At 45.9% G+C, this 16,987-nt stretch overlaps 1 protein-coding gene across 2 annotated transcripts in view; it reads right to left on the bottom strand.

The window, feature by feature from the left end:
• ndst1b (N-deacetylase/N-sulfotransferase (heparan glucosaminyl) 1b) overlaps positions 1 to 9,536 on the bottom strand; it is a 258,623-nt gene extending 249,087 nt beyond the window's left edge. For both annotated transcript variants that reach the window (XM_043703098.1, XM_043703100.1), the window contains exon 1: positions 9,381 to 9,536. The gene's annotated coding sequence lies outside the window, so the exon portion shown is untranslated. The remainder of the gene's footprint in view (positions 1 to 9,380) is intronic.
• Between the last annotated feature and the right edge of the window lie 7,451 nt (positions 9,537 to 16,987).

The raw sequence follows: 16,987 nt of genomic DNA, 5'->3' as shown, positions 1-16,987 counted from the left end.
GGCACTCCACTGGTCACAGGCCTCCAGTCTGAAAAACAACCCTCCACCACCACCCTCTGTCTTCTACCTTTCAGCCAGTTCTGTATCCAAATGGCTAGTCCTCCCTGTATTCCATGAGATCTAACCTTGCTAATCAGTCTCTCATGGGAACCTTATTGAACGCCTCACTGAAGTCCATATAGCTCACATCTACTAACTCTGCCCTCATTTGCCTGCATTTGGCCCATCTCCTTCTAAACCTTTCCTACTCATGTACTTGTCCAAATGTCTTTTACAAGTTGCAACTGTACCTGCATCTACCACTTTCTCTGGCAGTTTATTCCACATGCAAACCACCCTCTGTGTGAAAAGGTTGCTCCCCTCACATCTTAAACCCATGCCCTATAGTTTTAGACTCTACTACTCCAGGGAAAAGACCTTTTCTAATCACTTTCTCCATGCCCCTCATGATTTTATAAACTCTATAAGGTCACTCCTCAACCTCCCATGCTCCAGTGAAAGATTTTCCAGCCAATTCAGCCTCTTGTTACAACTCAAACCCTCCAGAGCTGGCAACGTCCTGGTAATTCTTTTCAAATCCTTTCCAATTTAATAATCCAATAGCAGAGCGATCAGAACTGTACACCGTTCTCCAAAAGTGGCCTCACCAATGTCCCGGTCAGCCAGAGCACGATGTCCTAATTCCTATACTGAACGGACGGAGCAACGAAGGCAAGCATGCAAAACGCCTTCCTTACCAACCTGTCTACCTGTGACGCAACTTTCAAAGACCTATGTACCTGAACCCCTAGGTGTCTCTTTGGAACAAACAGAGTGCTGGAGAATCTCAGTAGGTCTGGCAATATTTGTAGACAGAAAACAGAATTAACGTTTCGAGGCCGGTGACCCTTCCTCAGAACAAGAACAAAGAAGACAATGGTGTGTGTGTGTGTCTATGTATGAGTGAGAGTGAGTGTGAGAGTGAGTGAGTGTGTGTGAGAGAGAGTGTGAATGTGTGTGAGAGTGTGTGTGCGAGAGAGAGTGTGAGAGTGTGAGAGTGTGAGAGTGTGAATGAGAGTGTGAATGTGTGTGAGACAGAGAGAGTGTGAGAGAGTGTGCGAGAGTGTGAGTGTGCGAGAGAGTGTGTGTGAGAGAGTGTGTGAGAGAGTGTGTGAGAGAGTGTGTGAGAGAGTGTGTGTGCGAGAGAGTGTGAGAGAGTGTGAGTGTGAGAGAGTGAGTGTGAGAGAGTGTGTGTGAGAGTGTGTGAAGGACAGTGCAATGGAGAAGAGATTTTAAGAAAAATTGAGAAAAGACCACAAATCATACCGGACTGGAATATTAACTCTGTTTCTTCTCTATGGATGCGGCAGGGCAGCTCAGTGATTAGCACTGCTGCCTCACAGCACCAGGGCTCTGGGTTCGATCCCAGCTTCAGGCAAATGTCACTGAGAACTTTGCACATTCTCCCTGTGTCAGCATGGATTTCCTCCAGGTGCTCCAGTTTCCTTCCACAATCCAAAGATGTGCAGGTTAATTGGATTGGTCATGCTAAATTGCCCACAGTGTCCAGGGATGTGAAGGCTAGGTGAATTAGCCATGGGAAATGCAGGGTGACCGGGACAGGGTGGAGAAGTGAGTTGCTCTTCTGTGGGTTAGTGTGGACTCACTGGGCTGAATGGCCTGCTCCCACACTGCAGGGATTCTATGATGCTGTCAGGGGTGCTGAGCTCCTTCTGTATTTGTTTCAGTATGTATGGTATTCTGTCTTTATTGAAATGTTTGGACTATGACAAAAGTGAGATGCTATATAAATGAAACGACTATTACAAAGTGCCATGGTGAAAAGTGCCTCAAGCACCAACACACTGCTTGGACAACCACAACAAATGGATTAATTTAGAGGTAAGCTTTAAATCTGGTACTCTGCTACATACTAAACATTCCCATTCAGACACAGTTCTAATTTGGAAAGTTAAATCAACTGCACTGCTGCTGGACTTTCACAATTTGCTTGTTTGTAGTGTGAATATTGGAAATACTGACTGTTGAATCTAGCGATAGGGGAAACTTGAAGATTTTTAGACCAAAATAAATTGCAATATCAAGACAATATACAGGGAGTCCCGGATTTATGTATATTCAATTTACGAATGCCTATACCTACAAGCGCAATTCCATATGTTAAAGATGTGACATTCAAACTTTTCCTGCAATTGTGAACAGCTGCTTTACACTGTCTTGCACCATGTTCAAACTTGCTTACAAATCAACTTGCAAACAGTCTTGGGAATGGAACTCCGGCACTGCCTGTAGTTATGGCACAGTGGCTCAGTGGTTAGTACGGCTGCCTCACAGCATCAAAGACCTGGGTTCGATTCCACCCGCGGGTAACTGTGTGGAGTTTGCACATTCTCCGAGTGTCTGTGTGGGTTTCCTCCAGGTGCTCCAGTTTCCTCCCACAGTCCAAAGATGTGCAGGGTAGAGTGCATTGGCTGTGGAATATGCAGGGACGGGGTAAGTCTGGGTGGGATGCTCTTTGTGGGGTCAACACGTACTTGATGGGCTGAATGGCCTGCCCCTGAACTGAAGGGATTCAATGATTCTAAAATCATGTTAGAATAACAGGACCACCAAACACTCTCATGTAACTCTAGCCTCATTGATTGGGACTGGTTTGTAGAGAAAGGAAGGGGGATGCTGGTTGGGAGTTTTTGGAGGAGGTTCGGTGAGCATTATCCAGGAATGGTACCTTTGCCTGCAGCCAAGCCCTGCTCATGAGGTAAAAGTGTAAAACCTGCGCCCACACCTCAGGCTCTCTGCCTTTATTCCTGATGAAGGGCTTTTGCCCGAAACGTCGATTTCGAAGCTCCTCGGATGCTGCCTGAATTGCTGTGCTCTTCCAGCACCACTGATCCCAAGCCCTGCTCATCCCTATCACTTTCCCCTGAACCCCATCATCTACAAATGCAGTGTGGAGACCATTTGGTTCGTGGACAAAAAGCACTGATTTTGAATCTAGTGATGTCAGTAATCTTTGAGATTTGATGAGTGCAAAACACAACAGAGCCAATCGAAAATCCACAAATCGAAATGACAGCATTAAAATGGAAGCGCAGAGAGAACTTTGCAGTGAAGCGCTACTATAGCAAGATGCTGTCACCCTTTTCCCAAAGGGCACACTCAATTTCTACTCCATTCCAGGTTTGGGGTCAGTCTCTGTTCAAAATATGATTATTTAAAATCGTGCACACATACAGGGCTATCACTCAGGCAAAAGTGAGGACTGCAGATGCTGGAAATCAGAGTCTAGATTAGAGTGGTGCTTGAAAAGCACAGCCAGTCGGGCAGCATCCGAGGAGCAGGAAAATCGACGTTTCAGGCAAAAGCCCTTCATCAGGATTTTCCTGCTCCTCAGACCCTGCCTGACCGGCTGTGCTTTTCCAGCACCACTCTAATGCAGAGCTATCACCCACCCATCTCCTGAAGTCCCACTTCCTAAATATCCTACTTATCGCTTCCTCACCGCTGTCTACAAACAGCTTTTAAAACCCATTGCTCCAGCCTCATTGAACCAACAGTTCTTCCCATCTTCAATCTGCTTTTGCTCACTTTGCCCCATGCTTTCACAGCATCAATTTCAGGGTTTCTTGAACTCAGTCATCTCTTTACTGTCAATGGTTCTGAGGAAGGGTCACTCGACCAGAAACCTTACTTTGTCTCCGCAGGTGCTACCAGACCTGCTGAGTTTTTCCAGCAACTTCTGTTTTCATTTCATTTCCATAAGAAATAGGAACAGGAGTAGGCCATTCAGCCCCTCGAGCTGGCTGTGCTATTCCATAGGATCGTGGCTGAACTGACCAACATTCCTCACGTCCATTTTCCTGCCCTTTTCCCTTTAATTCCCCAACGGATCAATTTCACCAGGGATACCATCACCCTCTGTTCTACAAACTTGTTCCAATTGTTGTAGCTAGAGTCACAAAAGGACATTAAATGGATTGCACTATAATTAGTCTTGACAGTATCATTTCCTTTGTGCCTGAATGGGGTCACTTGTGGTGTGACGTTAGCAACAGATGGGGAGGGGAGCTCTCCATTTCCTACTCCAAACGTTCCCCATCCAGCACCATCTATAGAATCCCCCCAGTATGGAAACAGGCCATTCGGCCCAACAAGTTCACAGCAACCCTCCAAACAGCATCCCACTCAGACCCATCCCCTAACCTATCCCTGTATCCCTATGTTTCCCATGGCTAATGCACTGAGCCTACACATCCCTGACCTCTATGGGTAACTTCCCATGGCCAATCCACCTTTGGATTGTGGGGGCGCGAACTGGGACACCCAGAGGAAACCCACACAGACGCAGGGAAAATGTGCCAACTCCAAACAGACAGTCGCCCGAGGCTGTGATCGAACCCGGGTCTCTGGCACTGAGAGGCAGCAGTGCTAACCACTGAGCCACTGTGCCACCCCACATCCTCCACCTCCTGGAAAGAGGGTGTTTAGCTCAGTTGGCTGGATGTTCTTTTGTGATGCAGAGGGTGGGTTTAATTCCCACAGCAGCTGAGGTTGCCTTGAAGGACTCTGTAACTCTCTTACCCCCTCACCTGAGGCATGGTGACCCTCAGGTTAGGCCATCACCAGCTCTCTCTCTCTCTATCTCACACACACACACACACACACACGTGGGCAGCCCAGTGGCAGTGTGGAGACTTTATCTTTACCTCCTGAACTGGGGCCGTGACTCTCCTTTCACTACCTCCCAGTGAAAGATGTTCCTCTGGAAAACTGTACATCTGAGCTATGCCTACCTTTACGATAAACACATCAGTAGAAACATGAATTAGGACGAAGAGTAGATTGCTCAGTCCTTTGACCTTTCTCTGCCATTCTGTAAGATCATGGCCATCCTGATTTTGACTTCAACTCCACATTCTTACCTATCCCTAATACCCTCTCCCCAACTTCTTTCTCCTGAATCTATCCCTGCTTTAAAAACATTCTGCTTCCACAGCTGCTGTTGAAAGGTTGTAAAAACTCACAACCCTCAGAGGAAAGCAACTTCTCTGTCTCTCTCTGTTAGAAATCCATTATTTTCAAACTGTGACCCCTGGGTCTACATTCACTCTTAAGAATCATCCTTTCGACATCCATCTGGCCTAGAGGGAGAAAAAAAGGGCAGCATGGTGTCTCAGTGGTTAGCACTGCTGCCTCACAGCAGCTGGGACCCAGGTTCGGTTCCACCCTCGGGTAACTGTCTGTGTGGAGTTTGCACGTTCTCCCCATGTCTGTGTGGGTTTCTTCCAGGTGCTCCGGTTTCCTCCTACAGTCGAATAATGTGCAGGTTAGGGTGGATTGGCCATGCTTAACTGCCCATAGTGTCCAGGGACTTTCAGGCTAGGTGGAATAGTCATGGGAAATGCAGGGTTGCAGAGATTGGGTGGAATGCTGTTGCGATGGTCAGTGTGTACTTGATGGGCCAAATAGCCTGCCTCCACACTGTAAGGATTCCAAGATTCCAAAACCCCCTCAGGGTCTTTCATGTTTCAATCACCTCTTCCTTTCTACATTTCAGTAGATACAAGCCTAAGCTGGTCAGAACACCACCCACAGGTTACCAGGTACTAGTCCAGTGCAAAATAGAAAGTGCTGGAGAAAGCAGCTTCTGTGGAGAGAGAAACCGAGCTAATTCCTCAAGTCTCTTATGACACTCTGCAAACTGTGTGCAATGCAAAGAAACCAAAACTGCATAGAGTATTTAAGATGTGGCCTCACCAAAATCCTTATTCCTTCCAACTCAGATTGCCTTTCTTCTCTCACTTCATTTGCTGATACATTGATGAGAGTATAGGTGCTCGCTCCCTAATCTGAGGAAGTTCACGCACTTTGTTTCTGTTCATGAGCCTTCTCTTACCTTCACACGGTCCCCTCTTACCTCCAATGCTGCCTTCCCTTCCTTAAGGCAATAGGTCTATTAAATGTATCCATCCAAGGACCCCCACAGCTCCTTTCACTACACTTCCTCTCAGTACTTCCTTACTCTTTTTGTCCTCATCCTCCACCCAATCAACCTCCACATTCAACAGACCATCCTCCACTACGTCTGCCTTGGATTTCACCACCAAACGTACCTTCCCATCTCCTGCCTTCTCACCATTTCCAAAGAGACAGATTTCTCCACAACATCCTCTTCCACTCCTCAATTTTCCACCATAGCCCCTTAGTTTCCTTACTTTCACTCATGGGATGTAGACACCACTGGCTGGGCCAACACTTACTACCCATGCCTAGTTATCCCTTGAGAAGATGGCAGCGAGATGCCTTCTTGAACTGGTACAGTCCATGTCCGGTAGGTAGGTAAAAACAATGACTGCAGATGCTGGAAACCAGATTCTGGATTAGTGGTGCTGGAAAAGCACAGCAGTTCAAGCAGCATCCGAGTAGCAGTAAAATCGACTGTTCGGGCAAAAGCCCTTCATCAGGAATACCTGTACTCCTGATGAAGGGCTTTTGCCCAAAACGTCAATTTTAATGCTCCACGGATGCTGCTTGAACTGCTGTGCTTTTCCATGTCCTGTAAGTAGATCAGTAAGAAGGCAATTTCAGGATGAAGAGCTTATGCTCGAAACGCCGAATCTCCTGCTCCCTGGATGCTACCTGACTGGCTGTGCTTTTCCAGCACCACACTTTTTGACACTGAGGCAATTTCAGGATTTTGACCCGGCGATAGTGAAGGAATGGTGTTATATTTCCAAGTATGGATGGCGAGTGGTTTGGAGGGGAACTTGTAGGTGGTGCTTTTCCCAAGTATCTGCTGCCCGTGTCCTTCTAGGTAGAAGTGGTCATGAATTTGTAAGGTGCTGACTAGGAACTTTGGTGAATTTCTGCGGTGCATCTTCTAGATAGCGCATGTGCTGCTACTGAGCATCAGTGCTGGAGGGAGTGGATGTTTGTGGATATTATGCCAGTCAACTGGGCTGCTTTGTCCTGGATGGTTTCAAGCTTCTTGAATGATGCTGGAGCTACACCCATCCAGGCAAGGGAGAGGGGGGAGTAGTCTCTTACTCTCCTGATTTGCTCTTACAAATGATGGACAGGCTGTTGAGGAGTCAGGAGGTGAGTTAGTTGTCTGAGTATTCCTAGCATCTGACCTGGTGTTTACTTGGTGAGTCTAGTTGACTTTTTGCTCAATGGTTACGGCAGATTATGCTAGTAAGGGATTCAATGATGGTAATGTCATTGAACATTAAGGGCGCGAGTATTTAGATTGTCTCATGTTAGAGCTGGTCATTTTATGGAATTTGTGTTGTGGTGTGAATGTTGCTTGCCCCTTGTCAGCCCAAGCCTGGATACTGTCCAGATTGCTTTTGAATATGGACTGCTTCAGTATCTGTGGAGTTGCAAATGATATTGAACATTGTGCAACCATTGGCAAACATCCTCACTTCTGACCTTATGATGAAGGAAAGGTCATTGATGAAGCAGCTGAGCCTAGGACACTATCCTGAGGAACTCCTGCAGAGACGTCCTGGAGCTGAGATGACTGACCTCCAACAACCACAACCATCTTCCTAATGTGTCAGGTATGACTCCAATGAGCAGAGAGTTTGCCCCCTGATACCCATTGATTCCAGTTTTGCTGGGGCACAGTCAGTCAAATGCAGCCTTGATGTCAAGGCTCACCTCACCTCCAGAATCCAGCTCTTTCATCCATGTTTGAACCAAGGCTGTAATAAGATGAGGAACTGAATGGTCCTGGAAGATCCCAAACAGAGCAGGTTACTGTTGATTAAGTGCCACCTGATAACACTGCCAATGACTCTTTCAATCCCTTTGCTAACGATCAATTGTTCCTGCTTTTTGTGGAGTGGGCATATGTTATATCACTGTCACTTTCTGCTGCAACTTCCAGTGAAGACAGACAAGATGCAACACCTGATCTTTTACCTTCTCCTTCCCCATCGGCCATCACCCCAAAACATTGTTTCCAAGTGAGACAGTGACTTACTTGTACTTTCAATTGAATATACCAGATTAACTGCTCATGACGTGAATCTCACTACACAGACTGGGTGAGCATCTTGTCCAGTCCACTCCTGTCACTTTGAGCTTCTATATGCCTGTTTTTTTAAAAGAACCCTTCTCTCTGATTCCACTCTAACCTCGCCATCCTCAGCCCTAATGCACTACGCCATTCAGCTCAAGGTTATCTTGAGGTGCAGCACCTCACCTTCCAATTGGGAAGACCAGACACAACACTAATTTCACCAATTTTAGATCATGACCATTACACCCTTTCCTTTAGAGAGCAGCTATTTCTAATGATTCCTTATGCCCCACTTACACCTCAAATCATAGAATCCCTACAATGTGGAAGCAGGCCATTCAGTCCATCGAGTCCAAACTGACCCTCCAAAGAGCATCCCACTCAGCCCTCTACACCATCCCTGTCACCCTCCATTTCCCAGGACCAGCTCACCTGCACATCCCTGGACACTGTGGGCAATTTTGCACAGCCAATTAATGTAAGCCAGACATCTCTGGACTGTTGGAGGAAACCCATGCAGATTATAGGGAGGATGTGCAAACTCCACATAGACAGTTGGAGGGTTAGAATTGAACCTGGGTCCCCGGTAATGTGAGGCAGTAGTGCTAACCACTGAGCCACCTCCTATAGCCCTATATCCCAGTGAGGAAATGCTATATCCTATTGCCTTGCAACCTCATCTCATTTAATCTTCCACACACCTTCCCTTATGTTTTCTCCACTCTTCCCTGCCCCCCATTTGTTGAAACCCCAAATTGCCGAGATTCTGACAAAGTCTTTGGTACGAAGCACCGACTGATTCCCCCTTCACAGTTGCTGCTTACAGCATTTTCCAGTTTTATTTCCGATCTCCAGCATCTGCAGCATTTTCCTGTTGTATTTCGTCTTACGAACAGGTAGTTTGTCAGGTGAAGGGCTGGATGTTATTTGAGTTGCTCTAATTTAATCAATATTTCAACAGGACAGCTCCAGCTAATACGCATTCATCAATGAATCTCACCAGTGCTCTGAAAGGCTGGTTGTATTTTCTTTTCGTGATCCCCTGCTTTCCAAGCCGGGCGAGTTAACTGTGCTGAAGCTCATCTGTTTCGAATCTAACTGGTTGCTGATTGCAACACTCCGCAGTGTTTAAAGCTCACTTCTCTTCCCTTTCACCTCCCACCGCCTCACTCGGAATTTCCATCTCTTTCTCTGTCCCTGATTATTCTCCGTTTTCTGGTCGACCACACGAATCGTCCTTTTCTCTCAGTAAAGATGCTCCCAGACTGCTCAGGCCTTCAGACTATACACATAGACACTACAGACTTGGTCATTCATCACAAAGATTTAATGAATGAAGGCAGTTACTCACCCCCACCCAGGACACGCAGCTAATCCTTGCTGCACCTTCTCCACTCTGCCCGTTTCCTTAACCTCGACTGCTTGCCTTTCGGTTCTCTCCTTCTTTCCGCTCTCTCGCAAACTCTGAGGGAAAAACGCGAGAAGGGCCTCGCTGTCTGCACAAAGGAGAAAGGCAGGCAGTTAAAGCACAACACTCACTAGAGGGCATCTTGCAGACATCACAGAGGCTTCAAGCTTAACTCTTTCCTCGCCGACTGCAATCAAATTCATAGAGTCAACTTACAATTACAATTGCAACATTTAAGAGGCATTTGGATGGGTATATGAATAGGAAGGGTTTGGAGGGATATGGACCAGGTGCTGGCTGGTGGGACTAGATTGGGTTGGGATATCTGGTCGGCATGGACGGGTTGGACGAGGGGTCTGTTTCCATGCTGTACATCTCTATGACTCCAGTCCAACACAATCTAGTCCCAAATACCAGTTCCCGGCCCACATCCCTTCCTATTCATATACCCATCCAGATGCTAGTTCATAACCGGGTGCTCCCTCAATGCAGCCACACAGCACCAGGGTCCCAGGTTCGATTCCAGCCTCAGTCAACTGTCTGTGTGGAGTTTGCACGTTCTCCCCGTGTCTGCGTGGGTTTCCTCCGGGTGCTCCGGTTTCCTCCCACTGTCCAAAGATGTGCAGGTTAGGTGAATTGGCCATGCTAAATTGCCTATAGTGTTAGGTGCTTTGGTCAGAGGGAAATGGGTTACCCTTCGGAGGGTCGGTGTGGACTTGTTGGACCAGAGGGCCCGTTATCACACTGTAGGGAATCTAATCTTAGAAAAAAGGGTTGTCATTGTACCAGCCTCCACTACTTCCTCTGGCAGCTAGTTCCATACACCCTCTGTGTGAAAAAGTTGCCTCTTAAGTCCCTTTTAAATCTTTCCCCTCTCACCCTAAATCTAGTTTTGGACTCCCCTAGCCCTGGGCAAAACCCTTGGCTATTCAACCTGTCCATGCCCCTCGTCATTTTATAAACCTCTATCAGGTCACCCCCTCAGCCCCTGACACACCAGGGAAACAGCCCGAATCTATCCAGCCTCTCCCTGTAAACTAAATGTCTGAACACTACATTTAAAACAAATGTTTCACCTTAATATAAATTTTTGCTTTGATATATTGGAGTTCACTTTCAATTTGCACTATGCAGCAGGGAATGGGTCTTGGGATATTCAGCATGCATAATGGATACTCATAAGGAATAGGTTTTAAGATATTGTAGACCCCACTCTGGGCTGCTCACTCATTAGAGGGGGAGAGATAGACAACTGATGGTGAGTTTAATCTGAGGATCACCACACCTTGAGTGAGGGGAAAGGTTGAGAAGGAGAATCCTTCATGGTAACCTCAGCTGATGCAGGAATTGAACCCTTTTTTTTTTCAATTTGTTTGTACAACGTGAGCATCTCTGGCTGGGCTGGCATTTATCACTTTCACCCAGTTATAGAGTCATGGAGATGTAAAGCACAGAAATGGATCCTTCAGTCCAACTCGTCCATACCGACCAGATATCCTAACCTAATCTAGTCCCATTTGCCAGCACTTGGCCCATATCCCTCCAAACCCTTCCTATTTATATACCTGTTTAGATGCCTTTTAAATGTGCCTCTTAGGTCTCTTTTAATATCTTTCCCCTCTCACCCTAAACTATGCCCTCTAGTTTTGGACTCCCCGACCCCAGGGAAAAGACTTTGTCTATTTATCCTATCCATGCCCCTCATGATTTTATAAACCTCTACAGGGTCATCCCTCAGCCTCCGACGCTCCAGAGAAAACAGCCCCAGCCTGTACAGCCTATCCAATAGCTCAAATCCTCCAATCCTAGCAACATCCTTGTAAATCTTTTCTGAACCCTTTCAAGTTTCACAACATCCTTCTAATAAGAGGGAGACCAGAATTGCACACAATATTCCAAAAGTGGCCCAATCAATATCGTGTACAGCCGCAACATGACCTCCCAACTCCTGTACTCAATGTTCTGTCCAATAAAAGAGAGCATACCAAACACCTTCTTCACTAACCTATCTCCCTGCAACTCTACTTTTAAATTCCCGTCAAAACTCCCCAGGACCTTACCATTAAGTGTATAAGCCCTGCTCTGATTTGCATTTCGATGTGAAAACGTTGTGTCCTGTTGTGGAAGCGTCCTGGACCAGAGGACATAGTCTCAGACTAAGAGGTCAGACATTTTTAAAACAGAGCTGGGTAGGAATTTCTTCTTCAGAGGGGAATGAATCTGTGAAGTGTACCATAGAGAGCTGTCGAGGTTTCTTCTCTAAGTAGGTGCAAGGCTGGGATGGACAGATTTTTAACCAGGAAGGGAATCAAGAGTTATGAGAAAAAGACAGGAAAATAGAGTTGAGGATGATCAGATCAGCCGTGATATCAGTGAACAATGGAGCTGATTTGATGGGCTGAATGGCCTGCTTCTGCATCTATGTTCATCTATATGCCCACACGTGGAATGTTTGAAACAAAAGTTTACAAGGTTTTTGGCTTCAGTTCTGAGAATGGGTCACCTGACCTAAACTGTTAACTTTGATTTCTCTCCACAGATGCTGAGCTTTTCCAGCAACTTCTGTTTATGTTTTTGCCTTCAGCAAATGTTTTTGAGTACCAATGATTATTCACCCATTATGTTCCTGAAGTGCCCAGTTGAGCAAGTATCCAATTACTTTCTATTCTTCACACTCAGATCCTAAGGCCACCAGACTAAGCTGTCTTAGCAAGACAGAGTTTTCCCTCAAATTTAATGCCCATTACAAAGACTCACCAAGTGAAACTGTTGCTTTATAGTTATTTCAATTCATTCCTCCAAGTGTCTGCTGCTGACGAGAGAATTCCTTGTTCTGTCTGCTGGTTGTCTTGAAGCTCCCAGATGTTTGTAATAAATATAGAGATAAAGTCATCATAGTCCTGCTCTTTCATGAGAGAGATGGTAGTGATTTAACCTGAGGGTCACCACACTTCAGCCAAGTGCAGAGATTGAGGAGGAGAGTCCTACATTGTAATCTCAGGCTGTGTGGGATTTGAACCTGTCTTGTTGGTACCATTCTTCATTGTAAACCAGGCAAAAATGGTAAAAACAATGACTGCAGATGCTGGAAACCAGATTCTGGATCAGTGGTGCTGGAAGAGCACAGCAATTCAGGCAGCTGAGATTCCTGATGAAGGGCTCCTGCCCTAAACGTCGATTTTCCTGTTCCTCGGATGCCTCATCTGCTGTGCATTTCCAGCACCACTCTAGTCTTGACTCTAATCTCCAGCATCTGCAGTCCTCACTTTCACCTACCCAACTGAGCTAATCAAATGCACTGGGGTGTCAGGAAATGACCATCTCCAATAAGAGGCAATCTAATCACCGCTCTTTAATATTAAATGATGTTACCATCACTGAATCCCCACCATCAACATGCTTTGGATTACCATTGTCAAATGGACTCACCACACAAACACAGTGACTCCAAGAGCAGGTCAGAAATTAGGAATGCCCTGTGGTAAGTAATCCACCTCCTGACTCCCCAAAGCCTGTCCATCATCTACGAGGCACAAGTCAGAAGTGCGAGGGAATTCTCCCCACTTGCCTGGATGGGGGCAGCTTCAAATTATCCAGGACAAAGCAGCTCACTGAATTACATCTCATCCACAAATATCCACTCTCTCCATCACAGACGCTCAGTAGCAGCAGTGTGTACTATCTACAAGATGCACTGCAGAAATTCACCAAAGAACATTAGATAGTGCCTTCCAAACACATGACCACTTCCATCTGGAAGGACAGGGACAGCAGATACATGGTAACTTCAGCTCCTTCAAGTTCCCCTCGAAGACACTCATGACTCTATGGAAATATATTGTTGTTCTTTTACCGTCAACTGGTCAAAAGCCTAGAACTTGCTCCCTCAAAGTATTGTGGGCTTACCCTCACCGCAAGGACTGTTGCAGTTCAAGAAGGCAGCTCACCACCACCTTGGAGTGGGGGAGTCCAGAGCTAGAGGGCATAGGTTTAGGATGAAGGTGAAAAATATAAAAGGGACCTAAGGGGCAACCTTTTCACACAGAGGGTGGGGCGTGTATGGAATGGCCCAACCTACTCAACCTCTCCTCAAAAGACAGTGCCTCTCAATTAGTGAGTCTTCTCTTGAATGCCTCCAATGCCAGCATATCTTTCCATGGACATGGCAGATCCCGTTATGCCATATTCCTGCCAAAGCACCATAGCCTTTCAACCCTCTTGCTCACCGGAAGTCTATGACCTTTAACTTAAAAATATTCAAAGACTGCTCTCACAGCCTTTTGCAAAAGGAACTCCCAAAGACTCACAGGATAGAGTTAACTTGCAGAAGATGTTTTCACTGGTAGGAGAGGTGAGGATGTAAGGGCACAGCCTCAGAGTGAAGGAATGATCCTTTAGAACTGAGACGAGCAGGGATTTCTTCAGCCAGAGGGTGGGGAATCTGTGGAACTCATTGCCACGGAGGGCTGTGGAGGCCAAGTCATTGAGAGTATTTAAACCAGAGAGATAGGGTATTGATTAGCAAGGGATAAAGGTTACATGGAGATGGCAGGAAAATGGGGTTGAGAAATATATCAGCCATGACCAAATATTGATAAATTTGGATAAATGCGAGGTGCTGCATTTTGAAAAGCAAATCTTAGCAGGACTTACCTTATGGTAAGGTCCTAGGGAGTGTTGCTGAACAAAGAGACTTTGGAGTGCACATTTATAGCTCCTTGAAAGTGGAGTCGCAGCTAGATAGGATAGTGAGGAAGGCGTTTGATATGCTTTCCTTTATTGGTCAGAGTATTGAGTACAGGAGTTAGGACGTCATGTTGCGGCTGTATTGGATGTTGGTTAGGCCACTTTTGAAATATTGTGTGCAATTATGACCTCCTTCCTATTGGAAGGATGTTGTGAAACTTGAAAGGGTTCAGAAAAGATTTACAAGGATGTTGCCAGGGTTGGAGGGTTTGAGCTATAGGGAGAGGCTGAATAGACTGGGTCTATTTTCCCTGGAGTGTCGGAGGCTGAAGGGTGATCCTATAGAGGTTTGTAAAATCATGAGGGGCATGGATAGCATAAATAGACAAAGTCTTTTCCCTGGGATGGGGGAGTCCAGAGCTTGAGGGCATAGGTTTAGGGTGAGAGGGGAGAGATACAAAAGGGACCTGAGGGACAACTTTTTCCTGCAGTGTGATGTGTGTATGGAATGAGCTGCCAGAGGATGTGGTGAAGGCTGGTACAATTGTAACATTTAAAAGGCATCTGGGTGGGTATATGAATAGGTGGGGTTTAGAGGGATATGGGCCAAATGCTGGCAAATGGGACGAGATTAGGTTGGGATATCTGGTCGGTATGGACCGAAGGGTGTTTTTCCGTGCTGTACATGTCTGTGAATCTATTTGACTCTATAACTGAATTTGATGGACACAGTTACAACATTTAAAAGACATTTGGACAGGTACAAGGATAGGAAAGGTTTAAAGGGATATGGGCCAAATGCAAGCAAATGGGACTAGTTCAGTTTAGGATAGCATGGATTGGTTGGGCTCAAGGGCCTGTTTCCTTGCTGTCTGGCCCTATGACTATGACTCTATAACAGTATGTGTGGCCTAGTTCTGCACCTAAATCTTACGGTCTTGTGATCTCTAACCCTCTGTGAGAGAAAAACTCTCCTCATCACAGTCTTAAATGGGCAACCCTGTATTTTGAAAGTGTGACCTTTAGGGTTAGTAGCTGTTTATTGGTGTTTTCTTCTGAACGTGTGATATAAATTTTGGACAAATTATATTTTTAAGTGTGATGCTGTGATAGGTCATTATTCACACTTTGCGACAGGCTGTCTGGTAGATAGATAAATGGCTAAATTTGCCTCATAATTTTCTGAATATCATTCTCCGGCTCTTGCACTTCATTTTCCTGTTTGGGGAAGAAAACACTCCCGCCACCTTGCAGCATCACCTCACCGTAACTCCTGTAGGATTGAGTAGCCAAAAAGCAGGCCTGAGGCCTGATAATGGCAGATTCTATAGAGTTTCCTCTCTGGACTGTTGGGAGCAGAGTCTCTGTCAGTCAACAACAACCGGGCAAATGCATGGTGTGGGTAATTGTGAGGTTATCTACTTTAGTAGCAGAAACCAGAAGGCAGATTATGATCCAAATGGTGATGGATTGGGAAAGGGAGAGGTGCAACATGACCTGGGTATCCTTGAGGTGTATAAAATTACAAAGGGCATAGATGGGGTAGACAAGAAGAACGTTTTCACCTTGGTGGGAGGATCAGTGCCCATGGGCATAGATCAAAGGTCAGGAACAGAAGGTTAAGAAGAGATGAGAGGGTGTTTTTTTTTCACCCAGTGTACAGGGTCATATTGCATAGAAACAGACCTTTCAGTCAAACTTGTCCCTGCTGACCAAGTTTCCCAAATTAACCCAGTCCCATTTGGCCCCCATCCCTCTAAAGCTTTCCTACTCATGTCTCTGTCCAAATGTATTTTAAATGTTGTAACTGGACCTGCACCTACCCACTTCCTCTGGCATTTCAATCCACATATGAGCCACCTTCTGTAAGAAAAGTTGCCCTTCAGGTCCTTTTTAAATCTTCTCTCCCCTGAAAATGATTCTCTCTAGTTTTGACCTCCGCAGTGCTAGGGAAAAGACCTTTTTTATGCACCTTATCTATGCCCTTCATCAAGTCATAGAGATGTACAGCATGGAAACAGAGCCTTCAGTCCAACTTGTCCATGTCGACCAGATATCCCAACCCAATCTCGTCTCACCTGCCAGCACCCAGCCCATATCCCTCCAAACCCTTCCTATTCATGTACCCATCCAGATGCCTTTTAAATGTTGTAATTGTACCAGCCTCCACCACTTCCTCTGGCAGTTCATTCCATCCATGTACCACCCTCTGCGTGAAAAAGTTGCCCCTCTGGTCTCTTTTATATTTTTCGCCTCTCACCCTAAACCTATGCCCTCTAGTTCTGGACTCCCCCACCCCAACTTTGCAAAGGCTAACTCTCAATCTTTTACACTCCTGTGAACAAGTCCCAACCTATCCAGCCTCTCCTTATAACTCAAATCCTCCAGCCCCAGCAACATCCTTGTCAATCTTTTCTGAACCCTCTTCAGTTTAGTAATATCCTTCCCATAGCAGGACAAAAGTGGAATTGAGATGACAGTTAGATTAGCCATGATCATATTGAATGGTGGAGCAGGGACAAATGGGCTGAATGGCCTACTCCCACTGCACGTTTTTCTGCTGTGTCTCCAAGGCTTCTTTTTTAACCTTAACAGTATTGTAAAAATGGTGTGAAGTATGGAGCATTGTAAACTGTCTCAGGATGTCTCATTATATGGGAGCGGCTTTATAAAGTCATTGATATCAGCAGCAGAAAGATATAGAGAGCACATTAAAACTGTCAAATGGATTAGGAGAAAGAGCAGACTGCAGATGCTGGTGATCAGAGTCGAGATAGTGGTGCTGGGAAAGCCCAGCAGGTCAGGCAGCATCTGAGGAGCAGGAGGATCAATGTTTCAGGCAAAAGCCAAATGATGAAGGGCCT

This window comes from Chiloscyllium plagiosum, chromosome 14 (genome assembly GCF_004010195.1).
Source record: "Chiloscyllium plagiosum isolate BGI_BamShark_2017 chromosome 14, ASM401019v2, whole genome shotgun sequence".
Taxonomy (NCBI): domain Eukaryota; kingdom Metazoa; phylum Chordata; class Chondrichthyes; order Orectolobiformes; family Hemiscylliidae; genus Chiloscyllium; species Chiloscyllium plagiosum.
This window is presented reverse-complemented; position numbering and strand designations above follow the sequence as displayed.